At 34.5% G+C, this 25,343-nt stretch overlaps 2 protein-coding genes across 6 annotated transcripts in view; one reads left to right on the top strand and one right to left on the bottom strand.

The window, feature by feature from the left end:
- Positions 1–13,276, bottom strand: part of NAPEPLD (N-acyl phosphatidylethanolamine phospholipase D) — a 73,072-nt gene extending 59,796 nt beyond the window's left edge. Inside the window, exons 1-2 of one of the 2 annotated variants that reach the window (XM_074268438.1) lie at positions 13,090–13,276; positions 9,292–9,344 (exon numbers count right to left, since the gene is read on the bottom strand). The gene's annotated coding sequence lies outside the window, so the exon portion shown is untranslated. The remainder of the gene's footprint in view (positions 1–9,291; positions 9,345–13,089) is intronic. The other variant, XM_074268439.1, reaches the window with a different exon arrangement.
- Positions 1–25,343, top strand: part of PMPCB (peptidase, mitochondrial processing subunit beta) — an 83,730-nt gene that overhangs the window by 3,138 nt on the left and 55,249 nt on the right. The window contains exon 1 of one of the 4 annotated variants that reach the window (XM_074268446.1): positions 13,431–13,544. The exons of 2 other annotated variants lie outside the window; for them this stretch is intronic. The gene's annotated coding sequence lies outside the window, so the exon portion shown is untranslated. Of the gene's footprint in view, positions 1–13,430; positions 13,545–14,562; positions 14,644–25,343 lie in introns of those variants that run through there. One more of the 4 variants, XM_074268447.1, reaches the window with a different exon arrangement.

Here is a 25,343-nt window from a genome sequence, read left to right as displayed (position 1 = left end):
ATATGTTCTGTCTGCCAGCTTTTCCTTTCCTTTTCCTGAGTTCCCTGACACTAACTTCTTTGTAGGATTACCTCTCAAACATCATGCCTCCCTTTCCCTCTCTTCCCTAAAAACAGGATAGTTTTCTTCTTTATTAAAAAAGCAACTGAGGGGGGGTAGGTAGGTGGAGCAGTGGATAGAGCACCAGCCTTGAATTCAGGAGGACTTCGAGTTCAAATCTGGTCTCAGACACTTAACACTTCCTAGCTGTGTGACCCTGGGCAAGTCACTTAACTCCAGCCTCAGAAAAAAAAAAAAAAAAAAAGCAACTGAGGGAAAACTAAGTGAAACCGGTGAGAGTATGTATAATAATAAACACTTCCTCAATCAGTTTTAAGTTCAAATGTGGGTAAGTAATCTCATACTTCCAAATTGGTGGTACCTAACCAACCCACTAGACTAGAAGACTTCTTGGAGGTAGGAAACTTGACTTATTTAAACCTTGTATTTATCCTATTAACCTGACTTATTGCTGTGTATACTGAAATTTTTTTATATATATATTTTTTCATATCTTGATCCTATGGTCCCAATACGGTAAGTTGGTACTTTCCTTTTTCACTCCCTCTCCCTTTTCCTTCTTTTCCCTCCATCTCCTCCTTTTTCCTCTTTCTCTCTCTTTTCATCTCCCTCTCCCATTCTCTCTCCCCCTCTCTTAAGGTTAAGAGCTCCCTCTGGTCTAAATGGTGAATTTATTCATCTTTTTTATATGCTTCCTAGGTAGACATTGGGTATGGTCCAATGTTTAAAAGTTTAAACTTATCCTCTCTAAACCTGGCACTTTCAAATTCAAGCTACCAACATGGTGACTTCCAATTCTAAAATCCCATGACTCCCCTCAGATGGTCATTCTAGTACTACCCCTATGCCCTCTAGTGGCTATTGGGGATGTGCAATATATAATATCAAAATATTGGGCAGGGTCATATGATCACATCACTGAACAATCTGGGAGAAATTTCAAAGTTAAAAGAATATAGTCCTAATTTTCAAAAAAATGAGAAGGTTCAGCACATTAGTGAAAAATGCACATATGTATGTATGTATAGATATTATATACATATAATTATATCTTGAAAATATGTATTAATAATTCTCAAAATCATTTTAGAATGGGCTATCAAATTATTAGAATTTATGATTGTAAGTATTTTAAAAGAAACAATGACATTCCTATCAGTATGATGGAATGAAAGGTTCTGAAAGGGCCAGTTTCCTTAAAACCGAGAGAAGAAAAACAGTCTAAAAACAAAAAATAATAAAAATCCCCAAAATGGAAAATGAACAAAATGAAGTAACATGCTCTACATGCAACTGAAATAACTAAAAAATCAGGAGCAACACAAGTAAAAAAGAAAAAAGAAAAATTTAAAAATTCCCAAGACTTCAAATTGGTAAAATGGCATATTGAAATAATTTAACTAAGAATTAATATTTTTGAGAAAGCCATAAGAGTAAAAAAAATTTGTAGAAAATTCAAAGATATGGGAGAAAGAGAAGCTAGAATTAAAAGATGCTTAAAATAGTAGAAAATAATGAAACAATATGATGATTACAATAGAAAATCTGAGAAAAAAATAGTAACAATCTATCAATAATAGATTATAGAGCTAATATAGGAGCAATAGCCTCACCTTTCCCAGCATCCTACCAATCCCCGTGCAATAACCTAACACCTCCCTATCATTTTACCAATCCCTAGGAAAGTTAAGCTATTTTATCCTCTAAAGGTAGTAAGAATTTCCTCAAGACTTGATTTGTTCATGGGAATAAAGAGTCAGATTGTTGACATCATTTTTTTATTACCTACAAAGCAGGGATGAGGAGCTCCAGTGGCACTCTTGATCCTTTTCTGTTTGATCAACATGAGCAATTCAAGCAGGAAACTTTGCTCAACTGAATCAACTCTGGGTATCCCTAATGGCTATTTTTGTTGAATATTCTTCCACTATGTCTAAGTAGATTCTTTTTGTTAATTGTTGAATGACCTATGTGTCTAATTTTATCCAATATTCACTTAGTCAATAAACATTTTTGAGGTACCTGCTGTATACCAGGTATGTTGCTAACTGCTAGAGAAACAAAAAGAAGCAAAACCTAAAGTACTAACAGAGTGTCCTGAGTTAAGTCCAAACCAGAATTACAGAGAAGTAGAAAATTTCAGACAAATATAGATGAAATATAAAAAGAAGTTCAGAAAACGACCCAAGTATTGAAAAAATTAATAAAGATATGTGAGAAATCTGGAGAATGCATAAAAATATCAATCTAAAAATTTTTGATACCTCAAAAGTCTAGAAATAGAAAAATGTATATAAACATCATATAGAAAACTATTTAAGGAAAAATTTATAGAATGAATAAAAACTTGTTACAATTCAAGAATCCATAAGACCCTTAATTTTTTTAAAAATCCAAATTCAACTAGATATGCTTAAATTCTATTAACATAATGAATTTTTAAAAAAATCCTTCAGCTTTCAAAAGACAGAAATAATATCCCAAGCAGCATTTATAAGATTGACAGAGGATTTCTTAAGAAAGACAAGAAATGATCAGAAAAGATAGAACAGGACATATGCATCTCATGGGAAAGCCAAGGACTTAGAATCTTTATTCAACAAGCAAAACTGAGTTTGAAAGACAAGAGAAGTAAAATTTTAAATCATTTGGATTTTGAGAATTTTGCAGTTATATGTATTTCAAAAACTTTGAAGAATAATATTCTAAGTTGAAAAAGGTCGATATTTAAAAACAATTCATATTTCCCACATGAAATTAAACCAATTAATAACTAAATGTGAATCCCACTGTCAGAGTCCTGTATTAGCCAAACTATTTAATACTTTAGAAGAATGTTTCAGATGTTTAGAAACAAACAAGGGTGAATTGGGTAAGAGTAGAAAAATCCAAAACAAAGGTCCTTTGAGAAAGAAGTCCAAAGTTTAAAAAATCTAATATAGCTACCATTAGAGGAATTTGCTTAAAGTGGTCTTAAGTTTATATTAATAATAATGAAAAGATAAGAAAATTGTATTCCCTTCTAGGAAAGTGAATAGTAATTTAACAAAGAACAAAAGGAACAAAGACTAATGTAACACCTAAATACAAATTGAACTCTCTAATTAAAAAGGAAGGAAATATTATAAAACATATGAGAATGTAGAACCTAACATCATGGTTTTTAACAGAAAGATACTTAATCTATAAAAATTTGTAAGAATTCAAAAGAAATGTTGATCCAAAATTTTTCATAGCATTGCTAATTCCTAAAAAGCAAGAGTTAAAAGCAGGGCTGGTTCAATATCAGGAAAACTATGACTCTAATTGACCATATCAATAACAAAATCAATAGAAATCATATAATACTCTATATAGATGTAGGAAAAAGCTTTTGACAAAACACAGTATCCATTCCTATTAAAAACACTAGAGAGCATAGGGAAAGGAAGCTTTCCTTAAAATAATAAGCAAGTAACTATATAAAACCAACAGCAAACATTTTTTGTAATGGAGAGAAGCTGAATGCATTCCCAATAAGATCAGGGATAAAAACAAGGATGCTCATTATCACCACTATTATTCAACATTGTACTGGAAATGATGGCTTTAGCATTAAGAGAAGAAAAAAAATTAAAGGAATTGAAATAAACAATGAGGAAATAAGATTATTATTCTTTGCAGATGATATGATGATATACTTAGAGAATCTTAGAAAATCATCCAAAAATGTAGTCAAAACAATTCACAGCTTTAGCAAAGTTGCAGGATATAAGGTGAACCCCACACAAATCATCAGAATTTTTATATTTTACTGACAAAGCCCATTAGCAAGAGATAGAAAGAGAAACTCAATTTAAAACAACTGTAGACAAAATAAAATACTTGGGGGTCTACCTGCCAAAACAAACCCCAAAACTATATGAACACAATTACAAAACACTTCTCACACAAATAAAGTCAGATCTAAACCATTGAGAAAATATCAATTGCTCATAGGTAGGATGACCTAATATAATAAAAATAACAATTCTGTCTAAATTAGATTACTTGTTACCAAACTGCCAAAAAAATTATTTTATGGAACTAGAAAAAAAATTACAAAATTCATCTGGAAGAACAAAAGGTCAAGAATTTCAAGAAAATTAATGAAAACAAAATACAAAGGGTGGCGGTTTAGCAGGCTCAAACTTAAAAAAAATAAAGTAGCAGTCATCAAAACCATTTGGTACTGGCTAAGAAATAGAGTGGTGGATTAGTGGAATAAATTAAATACATATAACACAATAATCAAGGCCTATAGGAATCTAGTATTTAATAAATTCCCAAAATCCAGCCTCTGGAATGAGAACTCACTATTTGACAAAAATTGCTGGAAAAACTGGAAGATAATATGTCAGAAACTCAGCATAGACCTACATCTCACACTCCATATCAAAATAAAGTCAAAATGGATGCATGATTTGGGCATAAAAGATGATACCATAAAAAATTAGTAGAACAAGGGATAATTTACCTATCAGGTCTTTGGAGAAGAGCTTAGAGAAACAAGCAGAACCAAGAGTACGTTGTATACAATAACAGCAAGAATATATGATGATCAACTATGAAAGACTTAGTTCTTCTCAGTGATCCAAAGCAATCCCAATAGACTTTGAACAGAAAATTCTATCTGCATCCAGAACAACAACTATGGAAACTGAATGTAAATCAACATGCTATGTTCATTTCTTTTTTCTGGGTTTTTTTTTTAAATCTCTCCCATGGTTTTTCTCTTTTGCTCTGATTTTCTTCTCCCAACATGATTTATAAAGCAGTGTGTATTAAAAATAAATAAATTTTAAAAATATAAAAAAAACCCAAAATTAATGGGAAACTATTATAGTAGAAACTAGGTATAGATCAATGCGTCACATCATATACCAAGATAAAAGTCAAAATAAGTACATGATTTACACATAAAAGGTAATACCATAAGTAAATTAAGAGAGCATGAATAAATCTATCAGATTTTATGAATAAGGGATAAATTTAGGACCAAAGATGACAAAGAATTACAAAATATAAGATAGATATTTTTGATTATATAAAATTTAAAGGTTTTTGCATAAACAAAACCAATGCAACCAAAATTATAAGGAAAGCAGAAAAGTGGTAGGAAGGGGATTTTAAAACAGCTGTTTTTGATAAAGGCCTCATTTCTCAATATATAGAGAACTGAGTCAAATTTATAAAAATACAACTTATTCCCCAGTTTATAAATGGACAAAGGATATGAACATAGTATCTTTTCAGACAAAGAAATCAAAACTACTTATAGTCATATGAAAAAAGGCTCTAAATCTCTATTGATTAGAGAAATGCACAATTGTGAGGTACTTTATACCTATCAAATTGGATAATATGACAAAAAAAGGAAAATGTTTAATGTTAGAGGGGATGTGGAAAAACTGGGACATTATTATATTGTGGGCAGTGCTGTGGGCTGCTCCAGCTATTCTGGAGAACAATTTGGAACTATATTCAAAAGGCTGTGAAACTGAGCATCTAACAATATCATTGCTAAGTCTGTATGCCAAAGACATATGCCCTTCAAAAAAGGGGGGAAAGGACCTATTTGTACAAAATATTTATAGCAACTCTTTTTGTAGTGGCTAAGAATTGGAAATAGCTATCAATTGGGGAATAATTAAACAAGCTGTGTATGATTGTAATGGAATATTATTATGCTATAAAAAATGACAAGCAGGATAATTTCAGAAAAACCCAGAATTACATGAACTGATGCATAGTGAAGTAAATAGAACCAGAAAAACATTGTACACAATAATAGCAATATTATTCAATGAAGCAATGTGAATAACTTGACTATTCTCAGCAACACAATGATCCAAGACAATCTCAAAGGACTAATGATGAAGCAGACTATCTGCCTCCAGAGGAAGAACTGATAGTTTAAATACAAATTTCATCAGCATGCTATTTTTCACTTTCATATTTCTTCTTCAAGTCTTTTTGTACAAAATGAATAATATGAAAATATTTTACATATTTGCACATGTATAATCCCTATCCTACGAAAACATTGCAGCTAAACACCAGCAAAGGCACCCAATAGGGATGGTGTAACATCCAACAGAGGGTAGGAGGGTGTGACAAAGAAGGGCAATCACGTTCCTGGAGTTCATCAGTAGCTCTGTTAGTCAGAGATTAGCCTTGCTCGTGCTCTGGCCATAAAATTTGAATGTTCTGTCATATATGCCTGTTGTTGGCCCTATTTGGGATTTAATTGACAAAGACACTGGAGTGTTCTGTCATTCCTTTTCCAGCTCATTTTAAAGATGAGGAAACCGAGGCAAATGGTTAATTGATTTGCCCAGGGTTACACACTCAGTAAGCATCTGAAACTGTATTTTTGAACTTGGGACTTTCTGACTCTAGGTCTGGCACTCTATCCATTGCACCACGTGGCTGCCCTCCATATATGGTTTAGGCCATAGATATTTTTTCTCTGTGTGTTCTGGTGGCACGATAACCAATGGGAACATGGTAGGGAAAACTTGTAACTTGTAACTTATTTTACTGTGCTGTTTGATTATTATTATTTTTTTTTTCTTTGAATTGAATTCTTTTTGATTGTTTTAGTAAAAGTTAAGAGGCCAGTAGCAGGCTCAAGAACTATGTCTGAATGATACAAACTTTCTAGCAGGCAAGTATGTTAGAAGGACTCCAAGTATTATAATCACATACTAAGTCACAAAAGAAATGTAAATATAGAGAAGCAGATATTATTTCAATCAATCAAAATGACTTACTAGTCATTTTGAATACAAAAATAAAACAGTCTTTGCCATCAATAAGTTTCCATTTTATCAAAGACAAACTGTATGTAGATAAGTATTTATAAGAATAAAAGGTAAATTGTTGTAAAGTGAATAATGCTGTATTAGGGAATCAGAAAAAGATTTGGATGGAAGATGCTACTTGAGCAGAGTTTTGAAGTAGGTACAAAATTCTAAGAGTCCAGGTGAGGTAAGCGTACATGCCAGGCACAGGAGATTAATCCATGACTTCTATGTAAATGTAAAGGAAAAGAAATAGAATAGTTGAGAATATTTGAGGAATCAAAAAAAAAAAGTCAAAATTGAAAATCTATATAACTATAGTGAACTTTTCAACAGAAATAAGGAAGTACAGAAGAGGGATATGCTTAAGGAAAAGGTAATTAGTTTAGTTTTAAGCATGTTAAATTTGAGATGCATACAGAATATCCAGTTAAAATCTCCAATATTTGGAGATGTGTGACTGAAACTCAGGAGTGTGGTTAGGATTTGCAAAAAGAATGTCTGGCCCCATATAAATACTCAAGGTAACTTTGCATATCAGGTACAAAATTCTTTATACTATTTTGGAGAAAATGCATAAAATACATAAATAACTTATAGAAGCTCATAAATCCTGGATAGCACTCTCCTTCCCTCTTTTGAGAATTGCACCTTCTCCCACAAAGCCTATAGACTTGTAGTGCCAGCTAGTGTATTATAGACCTTTTAAAATAAATTTGAGACTTCTAAAACCATTCCATTGAGATTCTCTGGAAGCGATATAATCCTTCATAGTTATGGCATTCCTAAAGACTTGAAGTAGTATTGGAAGGAAAATAAATATGGTGTTACTAGATAGCCAACTCCTCAACATTCTGATGAGTTCCCCTTTTTCCTCTTGACATACCTATGGAAGCATCCAGCCCTATGGAAGTACTTTGAGAACCTGGACTTCCCAGAAGAGAAGTTTGCTTGAACTAGTAAAGAAGGCAAAGAGAAAGACAGAGACTTTCATAATTCTCCCTTCTCCAAGACATTGATGCTGGACCAGGAATTTCCTTGTATCTCTTTGAAGGCCTGATTATATACTTGAGAACTTGGGTTTGCCATAAGGCTAATTATAAAACTGACTTAAGGGTTTTAGAATGAATCTCTTTAATTTTCTGGTGAAATCTTAAATGTTCTTAAATACATGAAAGAAAATAGATAGGATTACATAGAAAGCCATTACATTAAAATATAATTATAAAAATATTTTTAAAACACAGTTAACATAAAAATTTTTTAAATTCTCAGACTCCAAGTTTGATATGCTTTCCTCTAGAAATATTGGCTGGAAATTTCCAAATACTTGGCCTTCTGATTCTTTTACCGAGGTATAATCATTTAATTTTGAAACTGCCTATTCAAAATTGGGTCCAGGATTCAAAGTCCATGAAATCAAATTCCAAGAACTCCCAGTTTTCCATCATTGCCCCCATTGGCTACCATTTTTTAGATTGAGAAGCTGCCATCTCTGGGGCTAAATGATTTTCAGGGGGAATGATAAACAAGTCTTGGGGTAGGAAGGGAAATGGCATTGTACAAGTACATGCATACCCTACCTTAAAATCCAAAGTGCACTCTTTGACCAACAATCTTTTGATAAGTCAATTTATCTTCAGTTGGTAAGATATAATCAATGCCCCAAACAAAGGTTTACCTCATGAGAAACTCAAAAAATTGATTAAATACCTCCCTTGATCAATGCTCTGTAATATTCTGGACTTGATGCAATTAACACAATGTCATCAGCAAAATTGTATGGTTGGAAGACCTTATTATCAATAGGAATACTCTCTTTCATTTGGACTCATATAGGACATTCTCCACGATAATTACCTGCCTTTGATTCCATGTATCTTATATTATCTAAGTTGGCTGGTGATTCTCTGTGCATTCATACTAATCTCTTCAAGAAATTCCTGATTTCTCTTAGCAAAATTGTTTCCTTTTATGTCTTCAGAATTTCATTCTTGAGTTTCCCATCCCTTCCTATATTAATTTTTTTTTGTAGATTTTTAATCCATGAAATACTACCTATCCTTTCTCTAAACCCTTGGAAATCTACTTTCCCAAAACCTAGAGTATCTGACAGACTATGTATGACTGATTTTCTCTCCTACATCTCAAATTCTAAGAATAAATGGTCATTTCCCCAAATTTGCTACCATTTTCATTCCAGCAATCTGTCCCTCCTTGTTAGGGGAAATCAGATTCAGAATAGAATTTGCCCCCTTATTGCTTCTTCCAATTCTTATTTATCATTAAGGCATTGGGAGTGAAATAAAAACAGTTCAACCAAAAGAGAAAGTCTTAGCTGTCACCCAAAGGAAAATTCCCCAAAGTCTTTAGGGTAGCAAAATGGGATTAGAAAAAGAAAGATTACCAGTTCCTCTGCATGTTGACTTCTTCTTAGAGGGTATTCTTCCTTTTGTGGACCTGAAAAGATATTGAAAAGTTATATGTTCTCTCTTGAAATTGGAAACTAGAAGAGCCCACATTTTCCTTTTCCAGCTTTCACTGACTACATGTTGCTTTACAAGTCCAGGACAGTGAGCACTCTATCTCTGTCAGTGAGAAGAGAGGCATGTACAACTGGCCCTTTGAGCTAAGGATTCTATTATAACAGGATACTGTGCAATAAGGGTCCAGTCCTGGGAGTCTGTACATTCTGTGGGCTTGCTTCTCAAAGTGCTCTCTGATGAAGGGAGGGACCCAACTAGGAGTGAACTTTATGCATAATACATTTTTAAAGTTTAATCTGCATTATTAATTTTTCTTCATCACTTTATCTAGATAATCTAGATATAGCTAGGATATCTCTCATCCTCCTTATCCATGCCCACATATTTTTAGAAGAAAAAAAGGGAGGGGAGCTTAGAAATGAAGGACTTCAATTTAGTGAAATAAATAAAAGTCCTCCCACTCATACTTCTGTCTCTACCCCCCAAGAAAGAGTCTTTAATTCCACAAGAGGAAGAGTGAATTTAGTCAGCCAAAGGTTTTAAAAAAAAAACAAACTCCTTTTCCTCTTTTTCCTCTCTAAAGGAAGGGCTTCAACTAAGGTAAATCTTAGAAGAAATCTTAGAAGGAAGGGTAAATTTTCAAGAAAGGGAACAGGAGGTAGTGGTCCTAACTTAGTGTAATCTCCAAGGAAAGTGGGTCTATGTGAAGGAATGACCCATGTGGTGAAGGAAGCTACTGAATATCCAAGAAAAGAGCTTCAACTTGATCTTATCTCCAGGGGAGATCTAGAACCCAGTTTTTGAATTCTTGGCATCAAAGATGAATAAATTAAAAAAAAAACCAAAAAGGAATTTCATGATGCTAGGGGTATATAAGACACATATCCAGAAGGAGACAGTAACTCAAAATCATCTACAGTCAAATACTCAAAAGAAAAACAGCTTGCTTAGAAGAATAACTGGACAGTTGGGTGATATAGCGGATGGAGTATCTGGCTTGAAAGTCAGAAAGACCGGAGTTCAAATTCAGGCTCAGACACTTACTAGCTATGTGACCCTAGACAAAGCACTTAACCCTATTAGCCTCAGTTCTTCATCTGTTAAAATGGTTGGAATTGGAAATGGCTTAAATGGTGTGACCAAGAGTCAGACATGATTGAAATGAATGAACAACAAACAGGAATAATTAGATTTTCTAAAAGAAATGATATAATAGCTTTTTGCTATATTTTAAAATGAAATTATGAAAGAAATGACATGGAGAAGAGATTTGAAAAAAGAACAAGAAATATAAAAGCTTTCCCTAGTAACAGACTACCTAAAAATTAGAGTGGACCAAATAAAAATTAATGATTCCAGGTGACAACAAATATTTAAGCAAAGTCAAAGAACTAAAGGAAAATAGAACAAAATTTAAACTGTTTGATATCACAAATAATTAACCTGAAATATAGATTTGGAAAAGGGAACTTAGAAATTATTGGACCTGAAATCCATAACCAAAAAAATGAACTTTATTATCATTTATGAAGAATTAATTAAAGAAAATTACCCAGACATATTAGAGAAAAAAAGGCCATATGAAAACAAAAAGAATACACTAATTCACCTCCTGAAAGAAATTCCAAAATGAAAACTCCCTAGACTTCATTGTCAGAACCCAGAGCTTCCAGATCAAAGGGGGTTAAAAAAAAAAAACTCCTTATAACTAGAATATAAAAATTCAAATGTCAAGGAACCACAATCAGGATCATATAAAATTTACTAACTACTACCTTTAATGAATAGAAGAATTGGAATGTTATATTATAAAAGTCAATTCTGAGACACTCAACTCTCTGCCAGACTTATTGAATCCACACATTTTTCAAAAGCAAAAAGATATGGCTTAATCAGTAAAAAATGAATCTATACCTACAAGGGAAAAAATGGATCTTCTCTGAAATAAAGGGTTTTCAAACACAGTGGCTGACATAAACTAGGCTGACAGTGATTTCATATCCCTTTTCTCTGGCACTTATGCCTTTATTTGTGAAATGAAAGTCTTTCTGAAAATATCAGAGCTGAAATAGAACTTTGAAATGCAAATTCAGGAGTCAGAAGAAAAAATCAAAAGGTAAATACAGAAGATCAATCAGAAGCTTTATAAAGATGAACTCTTGAAACTGTAATAAGGGAGAAGGGAAAGAGTTCTTTTAGAATCCTAATGATATAAGCAAAGTTAGGAGGAGTTTGTATTTTATATTGTGGGTGATAGCTACTGGAGTTTATTGAGTAAGGGAGTGACATAGTTGGGTCAGTGTTTTAGGAAAATCCTTAGCTATGTTATGAAAGTTTGACTTATTATCAGGGGGATTTCAGTTATTTTCCTTTGGGCCTGCCATTTATCTCTGCCAAAATTCTGCACCAATATCTCATCACCAGATGAAGGTGACTCATTGCCCTTGGGTATTCTATTGGGTTGTCTGGAAGTATGGAATATATGTTTTCTTTATACAAGGTCATTTGACCTTTACTATGTAGGCTGAAGTAACTAGCACATTTGACTAGGTTGCACGTTTCACAAATATAGGCACAAGTGCCACAGGAGAAGGATATGAAATCACTGTCAGCCTAGTTCATGACAATTCATTGTATGATCCAAAGATATTATTGAAAACTCAAATAAAACTCTTGTTTTTGATTTCCAGCCAATCATAATGGCTCCAACATGTGTATGAGTCATGTCCATGATTTAGTTAGAAAAAATTTCAGAAATCTCTTTCCTTTTATTAATTACAAAAAACCAAAAAAAAACAAAACCAAAAACAACCAAAACAAACTTTTTAATAAATCTTTATCATCAGCAATGTGTTACCCTGGGTAGTATTATAATGAAGAAAAAAGTATTTTTTGTGCTTTTCCCAAATTAATCAAATAAGAATTCCCTAAGAGAGAGGCACAAAGTGATTAACTGATATTTGATAAATAAGTACATGGTTCATGGCTATCTTTTAGCTAAAGAGGTAATTTTTTTTTTTTTTTAACAAATAGAACCTTCAGAACATGACTACATTCCACACCTATCCTTGACAGATTCAGCAGAATCATTCATTAAATTGTTTCAAATAACATAATGTGACTTTGGGGATAGTATGTAAAAGTCCATTTAGTCTCTGGGCCCCCAAACTCTTCAGGGACAATTTTTGAAATATGAGATATAGTGGAAAGAGTGGGTATATTTCAAAGAATTTGAAATCTAGTCCTGGCTCAGAAACTAGCAAGATGTGTGACTTTAGGTGACCATTTTCCTCTTCTATATGTGACCTTGGAATAAATGGCCTTTGAGGACCCTAACGCTATGATTGTGTGTTGTGACTAACCATATTTCATTTCAGTGCTATTGAGCCCAGTATGTGATGATAACTATATATAGGAGTTATATAACATTGATCTGATTTGCATAGTAGTTATTGCCCAGGTTATGCTCAAATTATTATTGGGGAAGTCATTTTCCTGCCATACTGACCATACTTTAAAACCAATTTTTAAGGGGTATTATCATTGTAAATTTCCTGGGAGCACAGGATTATTTTGATTAGAAATCCCAAAATGATACAGGTGGCACTTCTATGGCTCTGGGCAGAAGTAACACAGCTCAGAATTATACAGTTGCTAGTTGACTTTTCTGGTACTTCTGGGTCTTTCTGGGTAAGTAAATAATACGTTAATACTATTACCTTCATTCGTTTTTCATTTCTAGGCATCCGCATTTGCCACTCTTTATTCCTGAGATGTTCTCCATTTTCAAATCCTTGAGATGTCTTCCTTCTCGTTGCAAAGACCAGAATTTTAGCTGTTTAGGTATCTATTTTTAACTTACTAAAAAAGTGACCAACTCTTACCCTTCATAATTCTAAACTAAAGGTCTCCATACAATGTAAATCTTTTTCAATCATGCATCACCCTCTGTGATGTACATTTTCATCCTCTGTGATGTATGTGTCATATTGTTCTTTTATGCTGTATGTCTGTATCAGTTTAGAATTTACTACATAAGCATCTGAAGGTCAGGTACCAAGTTTGTTTATATTATATAGTTGCTAGCTCAATGGCATTGACAACTACTTAGTAATTAATGCAAACCTTTGGAACCTTAGATAGAAGGATGGTCTATGATCTTATCCAATGGAGTGTAAGTGCCTTGAGGGCAGGGACCTTTTAATTTTGTGCTGGTATTCTCAGTGATAAGCATGGTGACTTATATTTGATAGGAGCTTTAATAACTGCTTGAGAAATGGAATGGTATGGAACAGAATGGAATGGAATGGAATAGAATGGAATGGAAGATATGTGAGTATTCCCTCACACAATACAGGTGTCAAATCATGTTGTCCCCTTTCATCTTATGTGACTTTTGTCCATATTCTCCTGTAAATCCTTCATAAGAGGTCCACTCAACATACTGGGAACCTTCCTTTAGTTTTCCTGACTGGACGAATACCAATTAAGCCTGTTAATTGTTCTTCATTTTTTCTATTTGTCCAATCTATCTCCCTATCTGGCCATACATGCCTCTAGTGATATTTTTAATGGACTTTGACTTTCATGGTTCTCATTTGATTGTTAGAGCCTACTAACATCCTATGAGCATCTCCACTGTTCCTTAGTTGATCCTTCACTTAATTTTTTTCAGGAACTGTGGTAACCCATGAATCATAGCTACATGTCATCAAAAGAAAATTATTGTTAAAATAATATTTCTTTTATTTCAGAAGAAGCTGGGTGAGAATTACAAATATCATACAATTTCTTTTTTTTAATTGCTTTTTATTTTCAAAATACATTTAAAGATAGTTTTCAATACTCACTCTTGCAAAATCCTGTGTTCCAAGTTTTTCTCCCTTCTTTGTCCCTACCCTCTTCCCCTAGACAGAAAGCAATGCAATACATATTAAACATGTGCATTTCTTCTATACATATTTCCACATTTATCATATTGCACAAGAAAAATCAGATCAAAAAGGGGAAAGAAGGAGGAAAGAAAGGAAAAAAAACAAGCAAATTATAACTAAAAAGGTGAAAATACTATATTGTGATCTACATTCAGTCCCTCTATTTTTTTTTTTTTGTGGATGCAGATGGCTCTCTCCATCACAAGTCTATTGGAATTGGCCTGAATCACCTCACTGCTGAAAAGAGCCATGTCCATCAGAGTTGATCATCACATAATCTTCTTGTTGCTGTGTACAATGTTCTCTTGGTTCTACTCATTTCACTTAGCATCAGTTCATGTAAGTCTCTCTAGACTTTTCTGAAATCATCCTGCTGATAATTTCTTATAAAATAATAATATTCCATAACATTCATATACCATAACTTACTCAACCATTCTCCATCTAATGGGCATCTACTCAGTTTCCAGTTCCTTGTAACTACAAAAGGGCTGCTACAAATATTTTAGTACATGTGGGTCCTTTTCCCTTTTTTATGATCTTTAGGGGATACAGACCCAGTAGAGACACTGCTGGATTAAAGGATTTCAGTTTGATAGCCCTTTGGGCAAAGTCATGATACAATTTCTTAAAGATAATCCATACCACTGTCGTCTTAGTCAACTCTGATCCTGGCTTACTGTTCATGATTACAGTTTGTCAATAATATAGTTACAGTGTAAAATCAATAAATGTAATCTTTGCTGTTGGGGAGGGGGAGAAATTTCCATAACTTCCAACAAAAATTTAGAGAAATTTTAAAAAGAAATTTGTCCAAAATGATTTAAAATAGAAATTTATCTAAATTGATTTCCTAAAATGCATCATCATTGTTAAGTATTGCTTATTTAATGTCTGAGTGAATGTTATAAACTACTTGTATTTAGAAAAATAAAATATTATTGAGAGAAAAAAGAAAGGAAAATACAATACTCTACCCACTATGGTGGCATATTATCTTTTAGCCATGTTATATATTATGTTTAATTATAATGAAAACCTATCTGCAGATTAAGTTCATGGACTGTTGGGTTGTTTTGTTTTTGTTTTTTTAGTTATAAATGAAACATTACATATTGCCTAGTAAACTATTCATTGGAATATTGAAAGGAACCTAAAAAATATCCAGTCTACCCTATATTTAAGAACCTCTTTCCAGTCCATCTTCTCCAAGAGATTGCCCTCTCTGTCATCCTCATTCTCTCATTTATCTTTAAATTCTCCTGGTTTACTAACTCCTTCCAATGTCTTGCCCAGCCTCAAAAAACCTGCACCTGATTCTTCCATTCCTATTAACTACCATCCTATCCTATCTCTATTTTGTCCTTTGTGGTTAAACTCCTTGAGTAGATCTTCCATGATAGAGCCTTGATTTCCTTTCCTCTCACTCTATTCTTACTATTCTAAGGCCTACCTTAATTTTGTGATTTCTCTCACATATGCCTTCTTCTTTCATCTGTATTGTCATAACCCTAGACTATCACCTAACATCTGGACTACTACAATAGCCTTTTAATGGATATATCTTCCACAAGCCACTCCCCAATCCAATCCATCCTCCATTCAGCTGAAAAAAAGAGTTGTATCTGTGCAGGACCTTCCAAGGGCTGGGTCTCCACTGGAGATACTGACTGGACTTTGGGGGAAATGGGGAGCAGAGAACACATGCTGCAGAATGAGAATCCAGGGGCTGGAGTATGAGGGTGGAGAGCTGATAGTAGGACCTCCCCATGGTAATAGTTCTTGGTTGCTGGGAAAAGCAGATGCTAGCTATGGGACTTGACCTCCTAACAGCTACAGTTTTGAGGCCAGATGTTGCTGGGCCTGGGGCCACTTGCAGCTGCTGGAGCAGAGAGAGCAGGATGTATTGCACCTGGATGATGCCCTCAGACTTGCCTAATTTTCAGAACAGTACCCTTTCCTAGTTCTCCTCCTCCCTATCTGATGGCTCCTTCTCAGTCTCCTTTACTGGATGATTATCCAGGTCACATCCCCTAATAATAGGTGTCCCATAAAGGTTTATCCTGGAACTTTTATTTTTCCTTTATAGTACTTCACTTGACAATCTCATCAATTCCCATAGATTTAATATCCATCTCTATATTTATGATTCTTAGTCCCTATATTGCCTTTAACCTCCCCAACCCCCAGCATCTCTGCTGTTCTCCAATTGCTTTTTAGATATCTTAAATTGAATTTCCACTAGACATCTTAAATTCAAAATGTACAAAATGTACAAAATATACAAAATTCATTGTCTTTTCCCTGAACTCTTCCTACTTCCAAATTTCCCTATTAATATCAAAGGCACTATCAACTACCCAGTACCCAGTACCATACAATCTAAATGTCATTCTTGATTCCTTACCTTCTCTGACATTTCATATCCAACCTATTGCCAAGGACTGTTAGTTTCACCTGTCTAATAGTTCTCTAATATGTCCCTTTTTTTTTTTTCTCTCTACTACTATTGCCTTGGGGCATCACCTAACATTTGGATATGTGATGGATCTGTCTACCAGAAGTTACTTCCCTATCCAGTCTGTCCTCCATTAAGCCCCCAAAATGCTTTTCCTAAAGCACAATTTCCCACCATTCTACCCACCCCTAACCTACTCAGTTTACTCCAGTGGCTCCCTATCATTTCCAAGAACAAATACCAAATCCTCTATTTGGTATTCAAAGTCCTTCACAATTCCTACCTTTCCAACTTTCTTACACCTTACTCCCTGCCATGACTCAATAATCCAGTGACACTTATCTCCTTGCTATTCTACAAGGAAGACATTTCATTCTTCTGGGAATTTCTTTTGGTCACTCCTTATGCCTGGAATGCTCCCTACCCTTATCTCCACATCCTGACTTTATTGGCTTCCTTCCACAGAATTTCACTTTCTACAGGCAGCATTTCCCAACCCTTCTCAATTCTTATAATCTTCCTCCTGAGAGGCATACCAAGGATCTCTGCCCACTGGAACACTGGTTCTGGTGCCCTCTTCTCTTAACACTTTTTACTAACCAGACTTTAACCTTACTTCCAAACCCCACAATAAACCTCTTTTATCAACTAGGTTTTCGGGTCTGTAAATTCCTTTACAGGGGACTCTTGCGCCACTGCTAGACTTCATTTAACTCTGTATCCTTGGGCCGAATCCAAAGGGATTGCAGGGGATCTCTATTTGACTCTCTGTACCCTGAACCTGCCACTAGACCTCAATTAAACTCTAATTTCATTTAGGTATCCCAATTCTAAACCTTATCAATAGCACATGTCATTTTGAATGAGATGAGGTGAGATCTTTCAAGACAGTTGTGAAAATCGAGTAAGGCTTCATTTACTTCAGAGTTTGAGTAGGCCTGAAGGACTTTGAGGATTGAGTCAAAGGCATAATTGAGTCCCCTTCTTGCTATCCTCCCATGACATCATTTCCTCCCTATTTCAGTCAAATATGGGCAACTATGTACTTATTGGTCAAGTTGAATTTTGTGGGTAGATCTCTAGTTTAGAATGTAAGACTCTCAGATAATGAGGATGAGGGTCAGTGGTGGGAGGGGGGGATTTGTGATACAGATTAAAGGTGCTAATCCTGCCCACAGGAGGCTCTTCCTCCTTCGATTGTCTGCTGGAAGAGTGGGACACCCAATTCTCTGGAGAATGTACAATAAACTTAGCTTTATTTCTAGAAATCTCTCCAGCTTTTTTTATTAAATGGTGACCCCTCACCATTTCCGTACCACACAATTTTATAGTGCCATTTTCTGGCTGTGTGACAATTCAGACTATTCCCAAAATCAAAATTTAAAACAATAGTAAATTAAGTTCCAAGAATTTTTACCTTAAATACCAAAATTCCATTAAATTTTTAAAAATAATTTTTCACAGCTTAGGGCTTGAATATCTTTCCTGATGTTTTCCTAACAGTTAATATTTCATTTATCCTGTACTCATGTATTAAAACTAAGAAAATATCTGATAGTTGATTCATCATTAATAGGTTGATACTACATCTTTTTTCTTTGTTTATCAAGGCAATTGGGTTTAAGTGATTGGTCCAGGGTCAGCTATTAAATATTAAGTGTCTGAAGTCAGATATGAACTCAGATTCTCTTGACTCTAGGGCCAATGCTCCATCTACTACACCATCTAGCTGTCTCTTGAATTAACATATTTAAACCATCCTTTCTTATTATTCTAGAATTTAAAATGAAACTTTGCTATTATAGTAATATTTACTTAGTGATAAAATATACTTCAATAAATATTAAACAATTTTAATACCTTTTTAATCATATCCATTTAAAAACCCAATTTATGTGTAACAGCATCCAGATTAAAAAACTGTTTTGTCTAAAAACAGCATTTCTGTTACAATAGTCCCTCAAACTTCACAATATAAGAGAATTTAAAAATACAATGACACAAACAACAAACTTCAAATAACATCAATTCAGTTATTTGCATTTCTAAATTATCACATATAAAAATCTTTAGTCTTATTATCTTTGACATTTAAAAAACCACTTTTAGAATTGTCAAGCATGGAATAATTACATTCAACTAAAGAAATGATATAGTATTTAGTATATGCAAGTCATTGCATTTAGCACTTTACAATTATTGTATTATTTTGATCTTAGACAACAACACTGGGAGATAGGTGCCATTATAACTTTTCTCTTTACAGATCAGGGGCAAATAGAGATAAGATAACTTGCCTAAGAATATACAGCTAATAAGTTTCTGCAACTGGAACAAAGAAGGGTGGGCTTGAAGAGGAAACCCCAAAACACTGAAAAATCCTTAAAGGAAAAAACCTTCTACTCTGCCTCAGGGAGGGGACTCCACCCCAAGCATAAACAGTTTCATCTTTGTTATCTGGGTAGGGACAGCTCAGTCCAGTCCCGAAACCCATTGAATTCAATTCAAATTCTAACCCTGGCTGAAACCCAATCAGGAGCCAATCTAAGACTCCACCCACAGGCCCTTTTAGCTAAATCTCATTGTAAAAGAGCCAAGCTGGAGTCCTCTCTTTGCAGAGCATCCAAACATGCCAGCACCATGCCTGGCACCAAAGACTCTCCTATTTCCAGTGCTCTTTTATCTCTAGCTTCACCTTTTACTAATTAGACTTTGGCTTTGCTTCCAAATCCCCTAATAAACCTCTTTTATCAATCTAGGTTTTCGGGTGTAAATTCCTTTACAGGGAACTCTTGCACCACTACTAGACCTCATTTAACCCTGTATCCTTGTGCCGAATCCAAAAGAGTTGCAGGGGAGCTCCATTTGACTCTCTGTACCCTGAATCTGCCACTAGACCTCAATTAAATCTAATTTCATTTCGGTACCCCCAATTCTAAACCTCATCAGGCTCACAAGGAAAAAAGCTGGCTGGCTTTACCTCATACTCCCTAGCTAGGCTTTGTCAAGGACATCAGGTAGTATCTGTGCAGGACCTTCCAAGGGCTGGGCCTCCACTGGAGATGCTGACTGGACTTTGGGGGGATGGGGTAGCTAGCTGCAGAATGGGAATCCCAGGGGCTGGAGGATTGGGGGTGGGGAGCTGATAGCAGGACCTCCCCATGGTAATAGTTCTTGGTTCCTGGGAAAAGCAGATGGTAGCTATGGGGCTTGACCTCCAACAGCTACAGTTTTGAGGCCACATGTTGCTGGGCTTGGGGCCACTTGCAGCTGCTGGAGCAGGGTGAACAGGATGTATTGCACCTGGATGATGCCCTCAGACTTGCTTAAAGGGGCAGACTGCAGAATGCCTGAGGATACAGGGCTATTGGAGCCACATCCAAAGGGGCTCCACCTACAGCTGCTGATCCCTCCCTCCCTTCACAATGTAGGCTCTGGACAATGAAGCTGCACAGCTGGAAGGGTAGAATGTAAGTCATTTCTAAAATCTGTATTTGGGAATCTGATCTGGGAGGAGAGGGTTATCTGGTTAGAGAGAGGGTGTCTTGACCTGGAGAAATCATAGGGGATCTCTGGTTTAAACAAATCTTTTCTCTTTTTATGCTCAGAAGGTCAAGGAAAGGTTAACAGGAAGTTGCTTTAAGATACAAAGTGTTTATTTTTTTTTCTTTCTTCTCTTTGTGATAACTTCCAAACTAGATGTCTTCCTTCATTGCCCTAGAACAATGAGGCTATTCACTTTGCCATTTAGTTTTAAAACTTTTATAAAATTTAAACTTTTTTTCCTTATATCCTATGAAGTGGTGTCCCAAAACTTACTAAAATATTTCCGAAGGGAGTGAGTTCTTGAAATTACCTTAAATTCTTAGGCGTACTCCCCTATAATCTCAATAATAAATCTTCAAACTCTTTATTCTGCTAAGATGTTTTTAGTTCCCCAAACTTTTATAATCTGACTTTATTTTTATAATTCCAACATAGCCAAAGCTGAAAAGACAGGGGAAAAAAGTGTCTTGCAAGTTTTTTCTTTCTTTTTTAACAAACTTATCTCCCATGGAAAACTTAAAAGTGGGAGTTAGTCCTCCTTAGTGAGACAATTACTCCAACTATGAAAGCTCATTAATCTTGCCCAGTATTCTAAATTCTCTGGATACAGCACTTAAAAGTTCTTCTGACTGGTTGCAGTTTAAACTTTCCAAGGTAACAGAACACAAACATGACACAAATATTTATATTTTACAAAGACACAAACACAGACAAAACAGATACAGAGAGACCCAAAGAATTCCAACGATGTGTGCAATTACAATTCTAATTTTAACCAGTTCAACTGAGGCACACAAATTACTGAGGCATACAGCTTCAATTTTACAGAGGTTCAGAGAGGGCAATTTACAGAATTGTTCAGTTAATAAAGGATATCCTTACCAGAGTTATCTGGGGCAATCTGGGTCATGGTAGAGGCCCTGAAGTTTTCCTCACTAAATTGCTGAGCACAACCAAGGCAGAGCATGAAGGAACAGAGACAAGAGAAGAGGATCACTAGACAAGGAAAGGAGTCTGACTCCAGAAAAATAAATCTCCTATGACACCTAGTCTGTTCCTATTAGTAACAGAGATTCCAATGGCCTGATGCTATGTTCAATCCCACTTCTGACATTAATTAATGTCAGCCGAATTGGAACCAGTTCTTTGGATAGCCAGAGCTGAACAAAGCAACCTAGAATAGGAGATTCAATAATCACACAGAAGTTGAATTTCAAAGTGAGGAAAATGATTTCTAAGCAAGAACACAGATTCTAGAGCCCCTCCTCTGGGAGTATCTCAATTTATGCCTATGGCTGTGTAGTGAATAGTATCCCTGAAAATGAGGGGTAACAGCAACAATGTGACATGTTTGCTTAACTGCAGGACTTCATGACCAGAAACAATTCTAGGATTTTGATGTGACAGATCATTTGGAAGATGAGCACAAAGGACTATTATCATTCCATGCTTAGGGAACACCTGGACTTTAGCTCTGAATAGTAGAGAGTCTCCTAATATCTTAATAGTTGGAGTACTAGGGATTATTGGCAAGATCATCTAATTACAATAGGTCTTTGCTTGGGTTTGTCAACTGACCCAAACTTTTTAAGCTTCATTGTGTTTCCAATAGCCTAATTACTTGAATTCATTCTTGAGTTATGTCTTAGCTCCTATCAGAAGCCAGCCAACTCTCAGAAACAAAGAAGGAAAGAGGGGATAGTGGAAGAACCCAAGGAAAAGGCAAAAATATGATCATACTTTTAAATAGGAAAGGAGCTTTGAGATTATCTAGTACAACTCCATTTATTTTATTGATAAGAAAAATAACTACCAGAAAGATTAAATGACTTGCCTGTGGAGCAGCTGATAGGAGAATAAGGGAGCTTTGGATCTATGTCTTCTCATTCCAAATTCAGGATTCATTACACTACATGATGCTACCAGCAAAAAGATATTTTAATTATTAAGTTAATATAAAGAGGGCAGCTAGATGACACAGTGGATAGAATGCTAGCCCTGAAGTCAGGAGGACCTGAGTTCAAATCCAACTTAATATGTCCTAGCTGTGTGATCCTGGGTAACCCCAATTGCCCCAGGGAAAAAAAAGTTAATGTAAGAAGAATGAGAAAGGGTGTTGTTCAAAAGAATGACATTTCTATTAGTAAATTAAGTGATTCTAAGGGACATGGGCTAACTAAGGTATTAAAAAGAGAAGCATTTGGATGATGAAATATACATGGCTTTTATTTCTTTCTCTCCCTCTTCATGACTCTACCGTGCCCTTCACCCATACTCAACAACAATATTCACTCTATCCTTTCCCAGTTTCATTTTATTCTACAACCCCATTGGTCTTCTGATACAGATTCTGGGAAGATTTCAATCACTATGTATTACAACAAACATTTTTTTCTACTCTTTGTTCCAATATACTAGCAAGAACAAAAATAAGAATTGGATTTTTTAAAAGTCAGAAAAATTTATGGAAAATTTAAATACAAAATAGAAAAAGAAAAAATTGTCTTGTGGACAGCAGAATATGAGAGAGTTTAAATTATGTAATATAATAAACTTCCATTTCAAGAAAGCATAGATAATAATAGACGACATTGTATTCAGAACTATCCATCTTTGCTTCCTTGTAGGTTTTGTTTCCTGCTATGAACTGTTTATTCTTTTTTCCCCTTTTCTCCCTCTACTCCCACTTCTTCCCAGTGGACTACAGTAAGCACAGACACACACACACACACACACAAATATATGTAACATGTATGTATGCATATAGATACGTATGTATACATATATGCATATATACTTACACACATATATATTCATATGCATACACAGATTCATATATATAAATAACATTAATATGACTGATATATAATGCAGATTTCTTTTTTTGATTTAATCTTTTTTAACTTTGACTTTGTCTAAAATCAATGATTACTACCCCCTACTTTTTTCCCCTAATAAATAGTACTCCTGATTGATCACTGTTATGGTGTTTGTATATATTTCTTATTTCCTTTCCTTGTTCATTCTTCTACTTAATTTGTATCTGTTAACTTGCCTTGCTTTTACTTAACTTTCCTCTACCTTTAGGATCACACCCTTATGCTATTCCCCCCACCTTTTCCTTCCTTCTTTTTCATGTTCCCATTAATACACATACCTTATTCTATTCCTGTTAAACTATCTATCTTTCTGTACGCTGCTTTATCTTATTCCCTTCCCCTCTTTTTTTTTTTTTATAAATTTTTGAAGGTTTTATACAATTCTGGATATAAATGTATTGTTTTCTCTTTAACCTATTCCCCATATGAGTAGGGTTTCAGCACCACCAGCCCTCCTCCCTCATCTAATTCTTTTTTCTTTGTTTTTTTTGGGAGGATGAGGCAATTAGGATTAAGGGACTTCAGGGGTGGTGTTCTATACACTGCATCATCTACCTGCCCTTTTATTTTAATTATTGAATTAAATAAAAAATAATTTTTAAAAGAATAGAATAGAAAAAAAAAAAAAAAACAGAAAAGGAAAGTAAAGCATTGTCATGTGCCCAGCAGAACATATGGGAAGATTCAAAATATAAAACAATTTCCATTTCAAGAAAGCATATATAATAATAGAAGAAATTATATTTTAAGAGTGTGCATCTTTTCTTTGTTTCCTTAGGGGTTTTTATTTGTTCTCCTCTGTGTACTTTTTATTTTATTCTCCTTCTCCCTTTTCATTCCTCCCTACCTCTCCCAAGTAGACTATAATTAAACATAAATATATTTATATGTACATATATTTACATATATATATATATACACATATCTATATATTCATGTCCAGCTACATACCCACATTTATATATATACCTATATATCTACATACATATATACCCATATTGTGTATATGTGTGTGTATGTATATATGTGTATCTAAAACAATATTGATATGGCTGATATATAATATAAATTTCCCTCTTGATTGAATCTTTAAATTTGACTTTGTCTAAGATCAATATTACCAGCCCTGCTTTTTTTCATAATAAATTCTACTCCTAGCACCAGCCTTGAATTCAGGAGGACCCGAGTTCAAATCTGATCTCAGACACTTAACACTTCCTAGCTGTGTGACCCTGGGCAAGTCACTTAACCCCAGCCTCAGGGAAAAAAAAAAAATTGTACTCCTGATCTTTTTTATAGTGTTTGTGTAAATCTCTTATTTCCTATTCCTGATAACTCTTGTACTTTAATTCTGCTCCTTAATTTGTCTTGCTATTACTTAATCTACCCCCACCCATGGATCTCTCCCTTATCTTCTCCCCCTACCCTTTTCTTCCCTCTTTAACCATTCTCATTAATCTACACATCTAATCCCACTACCATAACTCTAGACATCCTTCTATACCCCACCTTATCCTTTATTCCTTGCCCATTAATCTTCATGCCTTTATTTACTCCACCTTATCTTACTCCCTTTCCCCTGATTTCTTTATGGATTTTGGAGAGTGTTTCATGGGATATATGTAGTATTACCTATTTAACCCATTATCAATGTGAATAGGTTTTCAGAACTACAAGCTTCTCTTCCCCCTTTAATGCCTCTGTGTCAGTTTCTTCTCTACACCTTATTTATATAATAATTACTATTTTTTACCATTTCCTAGACAGTTTTGTTCTTTGAAAATAGCTCATACTCAACTCTGCTCTAATCTTTTTTTTTTGAGCTATCCAATTACTGATGTCAATCTTAAACATATAAGTATACATTTCCATGTAAAAAATATAAATGATTTGTCCATATTGAGTTTCTTGAAGTTAATCTTTGATATTAGCTTTTATATGTTAAATTTTCTAGTATGTTCAGGTTTGGTTAAGAGAAAGTCCTAAAAACCTGCAAGTTCTTTGAATGTCCATTTTTTTCCATTCAATATTAAGGATAATTTTGCTGGAGATGATATTTTTGGTCACAGGCCTAATGTTTTGATTGCCTATACATATATATATATATATATAATTCCAGGACTTGAGGTCTTTTATTGTGGCTGCTGATAAATTCT

The sequence above is a fragment of the Sminthopsis crassicaudata genome, chromosome 5 (assembly GCF_048593235.1).
Source record: "Sminthopsis crassicaudata isolate SCR6 chromosome 5, ASM4859323v1, whole genome shotgun sequence".
NCBI lineage: Eukaryota > Metazoa > Chordata > Mammalia > Dasyuromorphia > Dasyuridae > Sminthopsis > Sminthopsis crassicaudata.
The sequence above is the reverse complement of the archived record's forward strand: the minus strand, read 5'-3'. Positions and strand labels throughout refer to the sequence as shown.